Consider the following 16,503-nt stretch of genomic DNA (forward strand, 5'->3'; position numbering starts at 1 on the left):
GCAACAAACTCGCATAAGCATCCTTTCCATATTCTCCTCAGATAACATTACACGTCTCTTTGGTTCTGGAATTGATGCCATGATTCTTCACCTCTTCACACTCACATACTTTCTTTTTGTAAATAGTGTCTTGTGTTTTCCAGTTTCAAACCTCGAATCCATTTCCCTTGAATCTTCATCTCTATAATCAAATGCTGTGTGGGCTTGAGAATTATTTGATGCCTTATAATATCTTGGAAATGGCAATCTGGTAGACATGTTCATTGATGTCAATTTGTTGCCAATGCCTCTTGAATTTTGTGGTTCAGAACTCTTTCTCCTTCGTAACTCAAGATTCTCCCATCTATATTCTCTGGCATGCTAGCACCAATATTAGAACATGACAAGTCTCAGATTCTCTGCCCCCTTTGCCCTGCATTCAAGTAGTAACATCATGATCATTGTCACTAATATCATCAATTCCTGTTATTGCATCACTTATCCCATCGATCTTTGCATGTATTTTTCTTTGTGGTCCCATCTTATTATTCTCAACACAAGACAAGTCTTCTATATCAATAAGCATGTTTGAGTCACTTGCAACACAAGACAAGTCTTCTATACTAGTGAGCCTGTTCGAGTCACTTGCAACACAAGACAAGTCTTCTATAACAGTGAGCCTGTTCAAGTCACTTGCAACATAGGACAAGTCTTCTATACCAGTGAGCCTGTTCGAGTCACTTGCAACACAAGATAAGTCTTCTATACCAATGAGTATATTTGAGTCACATGCAACACAAGAAACCTTTTTTGCATCAACATCTATTACTATAATGTCCTCAATACCTATGATCATGCCACTATGATACTCTTGATCAATACTATAGCTTCTTATCAATTTGGATTCCATTTGTGTTATAGTTCTTTTCGTCTGATAATATTCTATTGTGTCTTCCATGACATTGAAGGAAACTATCTTGGGCAAACTTGATTTCAAGAAAGCTAACCCCCATTTACAAGTACTATGAGCTTGTAGATGAGACATAGTATTATGGACGTCTAGATGTGAAGTACTATCCATTGCATTTTGAATAACACCTACACTAGTCAACTTAATTATCTCCACTATACAGTGAAAACTCTGAGCATAGCCCTTAAAGTTGCCAATTGCTAAAACTTCTCCGGAGCAAAATAACATCTCTACTTTTTCCACTTCAAAATAAGTTTTCTTGATATCTTGAAAGTATGTCTTTGGAACAATTTTGTCTTGGTCCCAAAGCGTTCTGTGTGCTTGCATATCAAATATGTCACATTGTAAGATATCTCCCTATGTTTCAAAGTCTCCATGTGGATATTTTAAATGTACTTCAGGATTTACAATGTTGGTGATTAACACTACACATCTTCTCTCACCACAACATTGAAAATGACACACATTCATAAGATCAAGACTATAATTCATCCAAAAGCCACCACTTCATTTTTCTTATATAACACCACATCCATACCCTCTGTTAGGGTGAATACTTGTTTTATGTACAAAAATAGATTAGCAACTCAAAAAAGGACATAATAAATAATCATTGAGCTTATTATTACTTTAAACTTTAAATAATTAATACCAAAACATCTTAACCTAAACTTTCAACATTTAATCCCTAAACCCTAAACCCTAAATCCTAAACTCCTAAACACTTAATCCTAAACCCTAAACCCAAAACCCAAAACTCTAAATCCTAAACCCTAAATCCTAAATCCTAAATCCTTAACCCTAAACCCTAAATCCTAACCCTAAAATTTAACCAAAATTTTAGGATTAGGGTTTAGGGTTTAGGGTTAAGGATTTAGGATTTAGGATTTAGGGTTTAGGATTTAGAGTTTTGGGTTTAGGGTTTAGGGTTTAGGATTTAGTGTTTAGGAGTTTAGGGTTTAGGGTTTAGGGATTAAATGTTTAAAGTTTAGGATTTACGATGGTTAAGATGTTTTGGTATTAATTGTTTAAAGTTTAAAGTAATAATAAGCTCAATGATTATTTATTGTGTCTTTTTTTGAGCTGCTAATCTATTTTTGTATATAAAGCAGGTATGACCCCAACCTATTGCTTGAGCAACAGGTTGGGGGGTATATCCAACCTGTTGCTCAAGCAACAGGTTAGGGTCCCCAGGTTGGATATATCCCCCAATCTGTTGCTTGAGCAATAGGTTGGGGGATATATCCAACCAATACACAAATCAAGAATTTTCTTGATTTGTGCAATAGGTTGATATACCTCCAACCTGTTGCACAAATCAATAATTTTCTTGATTTGTGCAACAGGTTGGATATACCCCCCAACCTATTGCTCAAGCAACAGGTTGGGGGGTATATCCAACCTATTGCATAAATCAAGAAAATTCCTTGATTTTTGCAATAGGTTGGGTTCACTATTAACCTGTTCCACTTGCAACAAGTTGGGGGATGTATCAAACCTATTGCACAAATTGAAAAAAATCATTAAACTTTGGTTGTATTTTAGGGTTAGGTTTTAGGATTTTGGGTTTAGATTCTAGGGTTAAGGATTTAGGGCTTAAGATTTAAGATTTAGTATTTAGGGTTTTGGGTTTATGATTATGGTTTTAGGGTTTAGGGTTTAGGACTAAGGGTTTAGGGTTTAAGATCTAGGGTTTAGGGTTTAGGGTTTAGGATTTAAGATTTAGCATTTCAGATTTAGGGTTTATGATTATTGTTTTAAGGTTTTCTTATTTTTTAAATTAATTCAATTCTTTGATTGACTACTTTTTTAAATTTAAATGTTATTAATGTAAAATATTAATAATTTATATATATTTATTTAAATTTATACAATAATTACATTATATTTATATTAGTTTTTAAGTTAATAATGTATATTTTTATTAAATCTAAAATTTAATATCTAGTTAATAGCATGAAGAATATTGTAGAGATTTTTCATATTAAGAACTACCTTACAAATACATTCACTATTGAAGAATAAGTATTATATAAAGCATATATTTTCATTGTTATATTTTTTAATTAATGTATTTATATAATAATTATATAATATTTATATTAGTTTATAGATTAATAATATATATTTTTAGCAAATTTATATTTTAACATTAGTTAACAAAAATTTATTATATTATGGAGTAAAAATATTCTAAATGGATTTCTCATATTAATAAAGTGTTATGAGAAGAGTTTTTGGAGAGATTTATGGTTAAATTTTGTTTTAAAGTTGTTGCGTATGCAATAGGTAGGGAGGTTTGAGTGGTTTTGAGGTTGCGTGAGAAATTTGTAATAGATTGTTTTGTTTTGTTTTTTTTTTGAAAAATTATTGCATGGCCAATAAGCTGGGAGAGTTTGAGTTTGAGAGAAATTTGTGACAATAGGTTGTGAGAGTTTGAGGTAAAGAGAGAAATTTGTGGAAAAAAAGATTTAATGAAAAAAAAGATTTTTTGAAGTTATCGCGTGCACAACAGGTTTTTGAGAAAAGAATCGGATTTGAAAAAAAATCAAATTTACAAAAAGTTGATTCTTAGAAGTTCTTGCATATGCAATACATTGGAAATGAACACACCTCTTGCAACATTTTGAAATTTTGAGAATCCTGCAATAGGTTGATGAGAGAAGCATGGGGTGTGAAAGAATGAACTTTGAATGAAAGAGAGAGTGAAGAACGTTCTACTTATAGTGAACCTAAAAGAACTAAAAAAACCTAAAGAACTAAAAAAAGATGACTTGCCCAAAAAGCTACCCATTTCCTATAAAACCCTACTTCTCCTCATTCTCTCTCACAACTTTCCTAGAGCTCCTCCACCACCTCCGCACCTAGGTACTCCCTCTCTCCCTCCCTTCCCCTCTCCTCCCACTCCCCATCCCCTCTCCTCCCGCTCCCCTTCCTTCTCCTCTCCTCTCTTCCCGCTCCCCTTCCCTCTCCTCCTGCTTTCCCCTCCCCTCTCCTCCCTTCCCCTCTCCTCTCTTCCCTCTCCTCCCGCTTTCCCCTCCCCTCCCCTCCCTTCCCGTCTCCTCCTACTTTCCCCTCCCCTCTCCTCCCTTCCCCTCCCCTCCCGCTTCCCCCTCCCCTCTCCTCCCACTTCCCCCTCCCCTCTCCTCCCGCTTCCCCCTCCCCTCTTCTCCTGCATCCTCTCCCTCCCTCCCCTTTCTGATCTTTTTTTTTGCCATTTTTTAAGGAGTGGGGAGGCTGGGAGCGAAGAGACAAAAGGTTTTTTTCTTTTTTTGAACGGGGAGGTAGGGACGGGTTTTGGGGAGGAGAGCCAGAGGCGGGCGGGAGGCGAAGGTGGGAGGCAGGAGGGGGAAGCGAAGGTGGTAGGCGAGAGGCAAGGGGAGGCGAAGGCGTGAGGGGCGAGGTGAAGGAGGAGCCACGAGGGGGGAGGCAAAGGTGGGGAGGGGGAAGCGAGGGGGGAGGCGAACGTGGGAGGTGGGACAGGGGATGGGGGAGGCGAAGGCGAGAGGGGGGACGGGGGAGGGGGGACAGCAGGAGGGGGGACGGGGGAGGCGAAGGAGGGGGGAAGCGGGGAGATGAGAGGGAGGAGGGGGGATTACTGAGTCCTGTAGGGAGCTGCAGCGTTGCGAAGATCGTGACAGAAAAAGGCCTCCTTTCGATGGTTTTTGTGCATCCACAGATGCCTCCAGGCTCGCGGAGGTCACAAGGGACATCTGTAACGCTCGTTCGAAGAGCAGGAGGAGGTGGGAGAAGAAGATGGCAGGGATGAGAGAAGCATAGTGAGAGAGAGAGATGGAGTGAGGTGTAGGGAGAGCCTGAGAGAGAGAGAGACAAGCCTCAAGGCTTTCACTGCAAGAGTGCAATAACCAGTGCCAAAAAACTGAAATGTATGACCTTCAATGCACCAAACTGCATTAACTAGGCCCAAACATGAAGGTAGATAAAGAATGTTGCTCGAAAAATGCCTCAGACAGCTCCAAAATCAAGATGCGGTGGTGGAAAGGACCTTAAACAAATGCCAAATGAGGCCGTACGGAAGTAAAGACCTGTTGCCAATTCCATACAAACAGTAAATGCACTGCTGTTAAATCCATACAGAAGGACAGCAGCAGTAAATGCGTCAGAAGAATGGCACAAATCCCAAGGCAGGCCTGTACAGCACTCAATGGCCTGTCTCCCCTAACCTGTTGCGCACGCAACAGGTTAAGAGGAGGGTTAATCCCCTGCCCTAAGGCCCCTTGGGCCTTTGTTACACATGCAACAGGATGCCTGCAAGGGCCTTAGGGGAGGGGATTAACCCCTCCCTTAAGGGGGGCCCTTTGGACCTCCACCCCAAAAAAAACACACACACACACACACGAAAAAAAAATTAAATTTTAAATAAAGTAATTAATTTAAATAAATTTAATAAATTTTTTAAAAATAAAATAAATTAATTGAAATTAATAAAATAAATTATATTAAATTTAAATAAAAAATTAAAAAATAAAAATTAAATAAATAACTAAATTTTTTTAAAAAAAATTTAAATTAATATTTAAATATATAGATATATAAATAAATAAAATAAATTTTCTAAAAAATCAAATAAAATTTTAGAAAATTTAAACTAATTTTTTTATGTATGTTTATAAAATATTTTGAAATAAATTATTTATGTAAAAAAATATTAGATTAAAAAATACTATCTAAAAATATAAAAATATATTTTTAAAAATATATTGAAACTTTTGAAATTTCAATAAAATATATTTAAACTTTTAAATTTTTAATTTTTAATATTTAAATATTTAATTAGCAAAAAAATTTTAATGTTTTGAGTTCGAAAATCATTGTAATTCTCATTTTTTGTTTTTGATTGCTTTGTAGAAAACTATGGCTTTGAGTTTTGGTTCCAAGGTGTCTTTCAAATATCTTGAACATGCTTGGTATTTTATGGAGTGCAAATCAAAGTATTTTTTGGTAATCACTGCCGAGAATGTGTTAAGCATGAAATATTCTCTAAAGGTAGTAAGAAATGGTGGCATGGTCTCAACCATCAACATTAAAGAAAACAATTTGATAGAAGTTGTGTGCAAAGGGAAGAATGACGATGTGGTCTACAAGTTATAAGTTACGCACAAGCACTTCTTGAAGCTCTTACCAGATTCAATTGAGGGATCCCAAGAATTACTTAGTGCCTTGGAAGCATTGAAGAAAATGTGGGATGCATTTCCAAGTGGTAGTGTTTTACCATCAGTAGCAGTAAGTACGCCATCTATAATATGTAGCCCTCAAGTTGTACTGCCAATATCTATGGCGATAACTATGGTATCTCCGGCAAGAGTAACTACAATATCTGCTGCAGTAACTACAGTATCTCCAACTATACCTACACCATCGACTACTGCAACTACAGGAACAAGAAGGAGTGATCATGGAGTAGATTCAAGTTCCACAGCTATTCCCCGAAAGAGAGCCAAAATAACTCCTACTCCACATGCAGATCATTAAAGTGCAAGTTATTTAAAACCAGGTGAAAATTTGGATAGTAATGATCAGGAGGATCCGCAAGAAGAAGATACAAGTCTTGCAAACTTTTCTATAAGTGTGGCAGACTTACATCCTCCATAGGATAAGGGGTACGTTTGGGGATTTTCACAATTCAGCGTGGCCACAATGCTTATTGATCGAGCTTCGTTGTTCACAAATCAAAGAAAGCTAGATAAGACATTTGCACACAAATTGTATGAAGATACAAGGAAAACAAGAACTCCAGTTGCCACTAATATCACTCTTCGTCCTATGGCCTTTAAGAGACTTCAAGAAGATGATCCTACGTTGCCTAATGTCACATTTCAAAAGCGCGTGGACTTTCTTGATGCTTTTGAGAACTTTAGGAGTGACTTTGTTCGTGAAGTGGCTTTGTACCGAAGCCAATATGGGACTGACATTGAGAAGAGATACATGCTGACAAAGAATAGATTCTTAGAAAGATGCAAGTTTGAGCCCATTTATGGGCAACACTTTTGTGAAGCTTGCAGGATTGCCCTTGATGAGGGAAGAAAAGGAAACTTGCCATAGATTGAGTGGATGGAAAAGTTTCAATAGGTCATTTGTCATGTATGCATATTTAACGATGACTCAAAGTATATTCTAGAATCAGAAAGGCTGAATTCTACTCCTTTAGGTTGGAAAAAAGCTCCTCTCTTTTTAAGATCCTGATAAAGGCAAGGGAGTTATGGATGGGCTGTGGAACGCCACAAATAGTGAAGGGCAGGAGACCTACATCTGAGTACATGGCAAAGAGGACTCGATTCTATAAATGCTTGAAAGGTGTTGTAAGCAATACGCAAGGCGTACGAAGCAATAAGGTTGAGGCAAAGGATCTAAACATTGCCGTTGCAAGATACAGGGATGTTACTTACATTATCTTCCACGAGGACTTAGTATTTCAGAGCATCATGGATGTTTGCCAAGCATATGAAATAGGAAAGATATCCTTTGAGGCACCAGAGCACACTGCAACTCAGAGGAAAGAAATAATGAAACCGATGTCTATTGTTTGGTGGAGAGCACTAAGGTTAACACAAGAAGTATGCAAGAAGATCCTAAGTAGTGACTGCTTCTTTGGAAAGAAGAGCAAGCATAGCAACTTGGATGAAGTGGTCACCCGAATGATTCAAAGTGAGACTACTCTCTCGGCACTATTGTTTTTATTGAAATCTGATGATTAGTTAGCTGGCAAGTCAATTAATGTGGATAAGAAGAAAGCACTTAGCCTAGGTCATAGAAGGTCCTATGGCATGTGAAGATAGTGGGAGAGAGGGAAGGAGTCTCACTTGCGGCGTTCTCACATAAACAATTGGGGGAATACACACAAAGGTGGAGGCTGAAAACAGTTTTCCTCTTCTTAGTTGTGTAAGCCAAAAGAACTCAAGTACAAAGAAATAGAAGAACCCTATATGTGGGTCTCAAACCAAACTCAACTAACTAAGGTGGCATACTAATTGAGCCACGAACTAGTGTAGATAAGGATAGCTGTCATCCAGCTATTATTCGTGGGCGGTGTACCAACCGCATCTCCAGCTGACAAGTCGGTGACATAAGTACACAACGGTCACCCTTGCATATCTCGAGTGGAGCTCGATATCTCAACACTCCCCCTCGAGCTCAATCCCAAATCCTGCACACACCAAGCAGGTCTCTGAACTTGCGCAGCTTCTCTGCGCCCAATGCTTTCGTGAATATGTCAGCTACCTGATCCTCTGTGCTGACATAAACTAGATCAATAAGACCTAGTAAAACCTTCTCCCGCACATAGTGATAATGCACCTCAATGTGCTTTGTTCTGGCATGAAAGACTGGGTTCTTTGCCAAATGTATACTACTCATGTTGTCACAATAAATGACAACCGGCCCATCTGTAGTGATGCATATCATAGAGTAGCTTATGCAACCAAGCTACCTCACATGCAGCCATTGCTGCACCCCTGTACTCAGCCTCTGTGCTCGACAAGGTAACTGTAGGCTGTTTCTTGCTGCTCCAAGTGACTGCAGCACTCCCAAAAGAGAACACATATCCATTGGTAGATTGTCTATCAGAAATACTACCAGCCCAATCAGCATCAGTGTATCCATGCAACTGTATCCGAACCCCAGCCTCATAAAATAGTCCATACTGCAATGTGGACTTCACATACCTGAGTATGCGTCTAGCCGCATCCAAATGTGGCTTCCTTGGAGCCTGCATAAACTGACTTACCAACCCAATAGCATAGCTCAAATCTGGCCTGGTAATAGTCATGTAAATCAAACTTCCTACTATGCGTCTGTACATAGTAGGGTCTTCCAGAAGCTCACCTGCATCTGTGCTCAGCTTCACATTCTGCTCCAAAGGAACTGAAATAGGCTTACAGCCTGTCATCCCATATTTGGACAGCATGTCCAATCCATACTGCCTCTGCAAGAGCTGTATCCCACTTGGTGATCTAATCACCTCAATGCCCAAGAAATAACGCAGCTCTCCCAAATCCTTCATCTCAAACTTCTGCCTCAATAGCATTTTCACATGAAGGATATCTTCATCACTATCACCTGTGATGATCAAATCATCAACATAATGACCAGCAGCATAATCCCTTTCTCTGTTTTTCTCACATAGAGTGAGAAATCTGCCTTGGAAATCTGAAAGCCAATAGTGACAAGATACTGTCCTATCTTGTCAGACCATGCTCTAGGTGCTTGCTTCAAGCCATACAAGGCTTTCTTCAACCTGCAAACAAACTCAGGATGAGTAGCATGAACATAACCTGCTGGCTGCTCTATAAAGACCTCTTCTTGCAAATCACCATGCAAGAAGGCATTCTTTACATCCATCTGATGTAAAGACCATCCCTTTGATGCAGCCATAGCAATGGTTGCTCTTACGGTTGCCATCCTTGCAACCGGGCTGAAAGTTTCTTCATAATCAATGCCATATGTCTGTGCATACCCCTTGACAACTAATCTTGCCTTGTATCTATTCACAGAACCATCTGCATTGTGCTTGATCTTATAAACCCACTTACAACCAATTGCATTCTTGCCTTTAGGCAAAGGCACCAATTCCCATGTAGCATTAGCATCCAAGGCATCCATTTCTTCATCCATGGCTTTCTCCCATTTTTCATTTCCCATGGCTTGCTCAAAAGAATTGGGTTCTGGTTCCTGTATCACTTTGACCATATAGGCATAGTGAATGGCTGTAAATCCATCATATTTCAGCCTATCCACAGGATACCTAACCTTGGTAGACCTGCGCAAAATAGGCTCACTTCCAGGTGCTCTCAAAACATCCCTGGTCTTCCTTACTCCAGGTGTAACAACAGAAGGAATACCCAACTCATCATCAATGCTCTGTTCTGAGCCACTAGATTCACCATCCACACAAGAGTGACCTGCATTCACATCATACATGGGCTGATCTACCTTCTCTTTCCCTTTTCGTGATACCTGCGTACCACTCTCTGCATTGCTTTGAGGGGATTCTCTTGATCTCAATCTGCCTGTCCATGGCGAAGTATGTGAACCACTGGTAGAGGACACTCCAGGTCCACTGATATTTTGTGATTGCTGCTGTGCATTCTGTGCAGCATTACCATTTTGTGCATCTACATCAATCATCACATTTACTAGTTTATACCAGCTGCTCATCTCATCAAAAACAACATCTCTGCTCACTGTGAACTTACGTGTAGAAGGGTTATAGCATCTATACCCTTTCTGCTGCAGAGAATAACCAATAAAGATGCACTTCTCAGCTTTTGGATCCAACTTGGACCTCAGCTCATCTGGCACATGGACATAGGCAATGCAACCAAAAATCTTCAAATGAGAAATATCTAGTTTCCTACCAGTATACATCTCCTCTGGCGTCATGCCATGTATTGCTGCAGTGGGAGTCCTGTTCATTATATAGACTGCTGTAGCAACTGCTTCAGCCCAATAATAATCTGGTAGATCTTTTTCATTTAGCATAGCCCGAGATACCTCTCCAATATGCCTGTTTTTTCTTTCTGCAATTCCATTTTGCTGTGGGGTATGACTGCATGAATATTGCTGCTTTATACCATGCTCCTGCAAGAACCTTGCAAACTCATTTGAGAGGTACTCTCCCCCTCCATCTGACCTTAGGCATTTTATTTGCAGGCCTGTTTCTTTTTCAACCATAGCTTTGAAAGCTTTGAAGTGCCCAAACACTTCACTTTTCTTTTTCATAAAATACACCCACAGTTTTCTGCTGAAGTCATCAATAAATGTGACAAAATAGTGACAGCCTCCAATAGATTCAGCTTTTGTAGTCCACACATCAGAGTGGATTAATTCCAATGGCTTTTTACTCTCTTGAACATGCCTAGGAAAAGGTTTCCTTGCCTGTTTTCCAAATTGACAGGCTTCACAAATCTTGTGCATTTCTGCAACCTTGAATTTTGGCAATCCTGCAACAATATTTTGGGCTTGCATTGATTTAAGTCATTGTATATTAACATGACCAATGCGTTTGTGCCAGATATCAATATCTGCAACTACACCGGTCCCATGTGCAAACATTGCTGCACTCAATTCAGGCATGTCTGCATCCAACGTAAACATCTTGCCCTTTTTCTTTCCTTTTGCTATTAAGCGACCATTATTTTTCATATCCTCAACAAAGCATCCATGAGGATTAAATCTGACCTGCAAGCCCTGCTCAACCATCTGACCAACAGAAACCAGGTTCTTGGTGATGTTCGGGACATGAAATACATCAGACAAGTATTTCTTTTTCCCATCCTGCATAGACAAAGGAATTTTGCCAATCTGCACAATAGGATGTGCAGTATCATCACCAGTCTCCACAAATCCTGGCTTTTCCATTTTCCTTGCATCTTGCATCCATTCTGCATGACCTGTCATGTGGTTTGACGCACCTGAGTCAACATACCACACATCATTTTGTTCTTCTGCACTTGTCATAGAATTGGTCATATGCTGTACCATAAATAGATGCTCATTTCTATCATCACCCTGCCTGCTAGAAGATGCATAATTGCCTTGCTGCAATTTTCCATTCATAATGTCATTCTGCTTTTTGTAGCAGTCCTTAGCCATATGACCCATTTTGCCACAATAGTAGCATTCAACATTGCTGTTTGCATTTTGGCTTCGCTGCCATCCACCACGGCCTCTTTGGCTCCCCCTGCCTCTAGAGTTACCACGTCCTCCTGCATAGGACTGGTTTTCTTGCATTTGCTGCATATTCTGATTTCTACCATGGCCTGTAGATCAGCCTCCTCTACCTCTGCCTCTACCTCTGCCAGCATTTGAGTAGAAGACAGTTTCTTTTGAAGTTCCTGCTGAAGAAGATGCACCCCCATTTCTCTGCTCTTCAGAAATTAGAAGAGCAATCAGCTCCTCAAAATCAGGAAATTTTTCACGGACGGCAATGGATGTCCGGAACTGTGCATAATCCTTTCCTAGACCATTCAAGGTCACAGAAACCAAATCATCATCATCCACTGGCGACCCAATGGAAGCAAGTGCATCTGCAATTTTCTTCACTTTCATGTGGTAGTCATTTATGCTCAAATTTTCTCTCTGCACATTGTGCAACTCCTGTTTGAGTTGCATTTTCCTGGCTTGCGTATTTGTGTTGTACATTTTTGCCAAAGTATCCCATGCCTCCTTTGGTGTATTTGCATCCTAAATATGCACAATCATGGAGTCCGAAATGCTGATAGACAGCCAGTACATAACTTTCCTAGCTCTCTCATGCCATCCTTTGAATGCCTGCATTTCCTGTTGACTGGGAACATTAGGAAGAACAGGTTCTTCATTTCCTGTAATGAATTCCCAATAGCCTTTTCCCATCAAGAAATTCGTCATTCTAAACTTCCATGCCTGGAAGTTGCTCTTGTCAAGCTTTTCAGTGACAATCTGTGAAAGAGAATCAGATGCCATTACAGAACACTGCAAAATATTCTGTCACTGCAAAAAAACACAGCTTTTGCCTCACACAGGCAGATCTGCAAAACTGAGAAAGTGGTATTTCACCACACAGTCACTTCCTAGTGACGATTTCGCATCAACAGGCAACAGGCATGAATCTGCAACTCCCAATATCTCTGCACACAGGCATACGATGCAATTTCTGCGGCACCTTTCCACCGACTAGCCGCGCAGTGGTCGCACAGCAAAAAACAGGGCCTTTTTCTGAGTGCCTGCGAAGAACTTCCGCCTTCAAAACGGGCCCCGAAACGGCCTCAAATCAGAAAAATAAAGTCACACTCCCACAGCATATACTACGCTCTCGCCACACCGCGAAGGGTGCCTCAATCTGAAACAGTGCACTCCTGCACTTCTGGCTGTGCTACCTGCAGAGATTTGCTCCCAAACTCGAAATAGGAAAGCAACACTGGTCCTCTTACCAGGACACCACGAACTTGGCTTGCTTTCTTGAGCTCCTTACCACGAACAAGGCTCTGATACCATGTGAAGATAGTGGGAGAGAGGGAAGGAGTCTCACTTGCGGCGTTCTCACATAAACAATTGGGGGAATACACACAAAGGTGGAGGCTGAAAACAGTTTTCCTCTTCTTAGTTGTGTAAGCCAAAAGAACTCAAGTACAAAGAAATAGAAGAACCCTATATGTGGGTCTCAAACCAAACTCAACTAACTAAGGTGGCATACTAACTGAGCTACGAACTAGTGTAGATAAGGATAGCTGTCATCCAGCTATTATTTGTGGGCAGTGTACCAACCGTATCTCCAGCTGACAAGTCGGTGACATAAGTACACAACGGTCACCCTGGCATATCTCGAGTGGAGCTCGATATCTCAACATGGCAGATAAGAAAAGATCAACGTTGGTCCTGTTTGTGACAGAATCACAAAGGGATGCCTTGTATGCAAGTTTGACATCTACATTTGGGTATTTACTTTCAAAAGAAGTATACCATGGTATAGTTTTACACAATCATATGACTGTCTTGGAAGGCACTGCCATTCAAGTCTTGTAGCCTTTCTTGATGTGCTTCTTATCCAGGGGTGGTGGCAATCTAATCAAATTTCCTTTAAGGACTCTCGAGCTTCATTACTTTGAGGACAATAAGGTTAAGCTTGATGTAGCAATGGTGGATTACAGAAAGCCGATGCATCTTGATGTGATACTAGAGATGACAAAGAATTTACTGAATGATGGGTGGGAAGTATCATTGTATCAAATGGGTTTTGCTGCTGAGAAATTGCTATGCCAAGGTAGAAATGTAAATGTCATTGATACCCCCCATTAGATTGAGTTCTTTCACACATATTACACTTGCACTACCTTCTTTGAAGAGGAAAATGTCAAAGAAGACGGTAGTGAGGAAAATGTCGAAGACGAGGGTAGTGAGTCTAAGGGTGATGATTCTACCTCAGGTGATGATGAGGATGAAAGCTCTGAATCCAATTACTTATGCCAAGAAGAAATCGGCACAAAGAATAAGGGTTCTCAATTGTCAACTAGAGTCAAGGAGGTTCCATTCATCATATGAGAAGGCCCACCGCAGCAAGAAGTAGTAGTATAGCACATCATAGGAAAAGGTAAGGCTAAAGAGTTGGAAGCACTTCCCTTGAAATTAAAAGTGAGGAAGGCACCCTTGCTCTTGGGTGAAGGACATGCAAGTGGATCAAGTAAGGAAGCCTTACCCAAAGAAGGTATGGACGAAGACAAAGCATGACTAGGAGGAGCTACCAGGAGGCATAGATGGTTCTTCAACCATGACCTTACAAACTCCAAAGTAGCCTACTAGTCAAGTGCTTGGAACTGAAGAGCAAACTACTGAGGACCTTGCTACTGAGACTCCAATCTTAGAGCAGCCTATTAGTTAGGACCTTGGTAGTCAAGAGCACATTGAGGACATTGGTACTATCTTAGAGCAGCCTATTAGTCAGGACCCTGGTAGTCAAGGGCCTGGCATTGAGGACATCGGTATTGAGGAACATGATGGCTGACGGCTTTGCAATCACAAGTTTTGAACTTTGCAATTTTTGAACTTCTATGTAATGCGAATATCTAATAAAAATTTAACTACTTTTTTTATTTCTTTACTCTCATTATTATGTATAAAGATTGTTTATGAGGTCCATTTTATACTTAATGGTGTATTTTAAACTTTATGTCTATGTATTTTTATAGTTAAGGGTTCTTTTAATACCAAGTGAGGTGTATATGTACACCACTTACACATAAAAGGATTTAGTATGTACACTACCTTTCTAAGGGGTTTATGTACACTACCTTTCTAAGGGGTTTATCTACACCACCTTTCTAAAAGAAATGGTCATAAAGTTGTGCACACCACTTATACATAAAGGTGTTTATTTACACCACCTTTTTAAGATAATTGGTCATCTATATCATGATGTTCTTAGGTGATAGTAGCTCAACTCATAAGAAGTTATGAAGAAGTTTATGTAGACCACCTTTGTAAGAGATTTGATTATGCATTGATGTTCTTAGTACATAATCACCTAATCTTTTGTTTTGAGTTGTCAAATCTAGTTCAAAAAACAACATTACTAATATATTCAAAATTTTTGGACTGTTTTTTAGTCCATTTCTTAAATTGGACTTTACACAAGTCTAAAAATTTTGAATAGTGTGTTCGATGCATCAACTACAATGTGTCAATGCTATCCCTCAGCATAAAATAGCATATGTGTGCTAAACATCCATCAATAAATCATCCCACAAGGCAATATGGGCCTATTAGCGCATCCAACAAGGATTGCACTGCATCCAAATGGCCTGTAAAGCATCCACAACAACCCAATGCACACCACAAATGAGTGCTTACTACTCAAATTGCAACCAAAATGATTTGCATAAGGTACATCCCAAAAAATCACAGCCCCATAATGATGATGCTAGTAAAAATAGAACCTAAGGTTCCTCAAAACATGGGTGCTAGTGCATAATTGGACTCAACAAGAAATATGCAAATATCTCTTTTTTGCTGGAACTCCAAAATCCAAACCGATGAATGGGAGACAGGGAGTCGACCCTTGCAATTGAATTGTAATAAAAAGAAACAAATGTTTGAACCTTTGAATGGATTTTTGACAGAGACAAATGATTCAACATCTCAGAAAGATGGAACTTCTCCAAATCTCCACAAAATCGTTTAAGAGTTGACAGGTAGGGGTTTTAGGCCTCTAGAATGCACACACGGTTTTGGAAACCATGGTCCCAATCACTAGGTTCAACACATGGATTGAAAAACTTTTTTGCAAGCCGATCTATTTGTAAACTCCACCTGAGTGCAAATGATGAGCAACACAAAAGTTTTGGGACTCCTGAGCGGGCACTTCCAAAAGGAGATTTCTCAAGCACCATCTAAGAAACCTCAAGCACAAAAATATACTCTCCTAAAGAAAGAGGATAATGAGAGGGCCAAGCAAGAAAATCTTTGCTTCAAATATTTGGGCAACCTTCTTTTATTGTGGTAATTTTATTTTTGCTACATCTGAAAAGAATAAATTTTCTCTCGATCTAATTAATAAGTATGATTCTTAGCTTAAGGATTTAATGGTTGAATTTAAAGATATTTTTCCAAATGATTTGCCTGATGGTTTATCTCCCAAATGAGATGTAGATCACAAAATTCTATGATGTACCCCTATCTATAAACCAGTGTATAGACTTAGTCAAACAAAAGAACATGAGGTAGAAATACAACTAGTTGAATATCTTAGAAAGGGCCAAATTCAACCTAAGAACTCACCATGGTCATTGCCAATTTTACTGGTAAAGAAAAAAGATGGCACTATGCATTTATGCATACATTATAGAGCTTTAAAGAAAATCAAAATAAAGAATAAGTATCCTATGCCTCACATTGATGAGCTCCTTGATCAATTGCAAGGAGAAAAGTATTTTACTAAAATTGACTTAAGATCATAATATCACCAAGTATGAATTAGAGAAGAGGATGTCCCTAAGACATAATTTTGTACTAGATACTGGCATTATCAGTTCAAAGCAATGCCATTTGGTTTCAATAATGCCCAA

This window comes from Dipteris shenzhenensis, chromosome 12 (assembly GCF_047967505.1).
Source record: "Dipteris shenzhenensis isolate YYH24624 ecotype China chromosome 12, Dip_SZ_1.0, whole genome shotgun sequence".
Lineage (NCBI taxonomy): Eukaryota > Viridiplantae > Streptophyta > Polypodiopsida > Gleicheniales > Dipteridaceae > Dipteris > Dipteris shenzhenensis.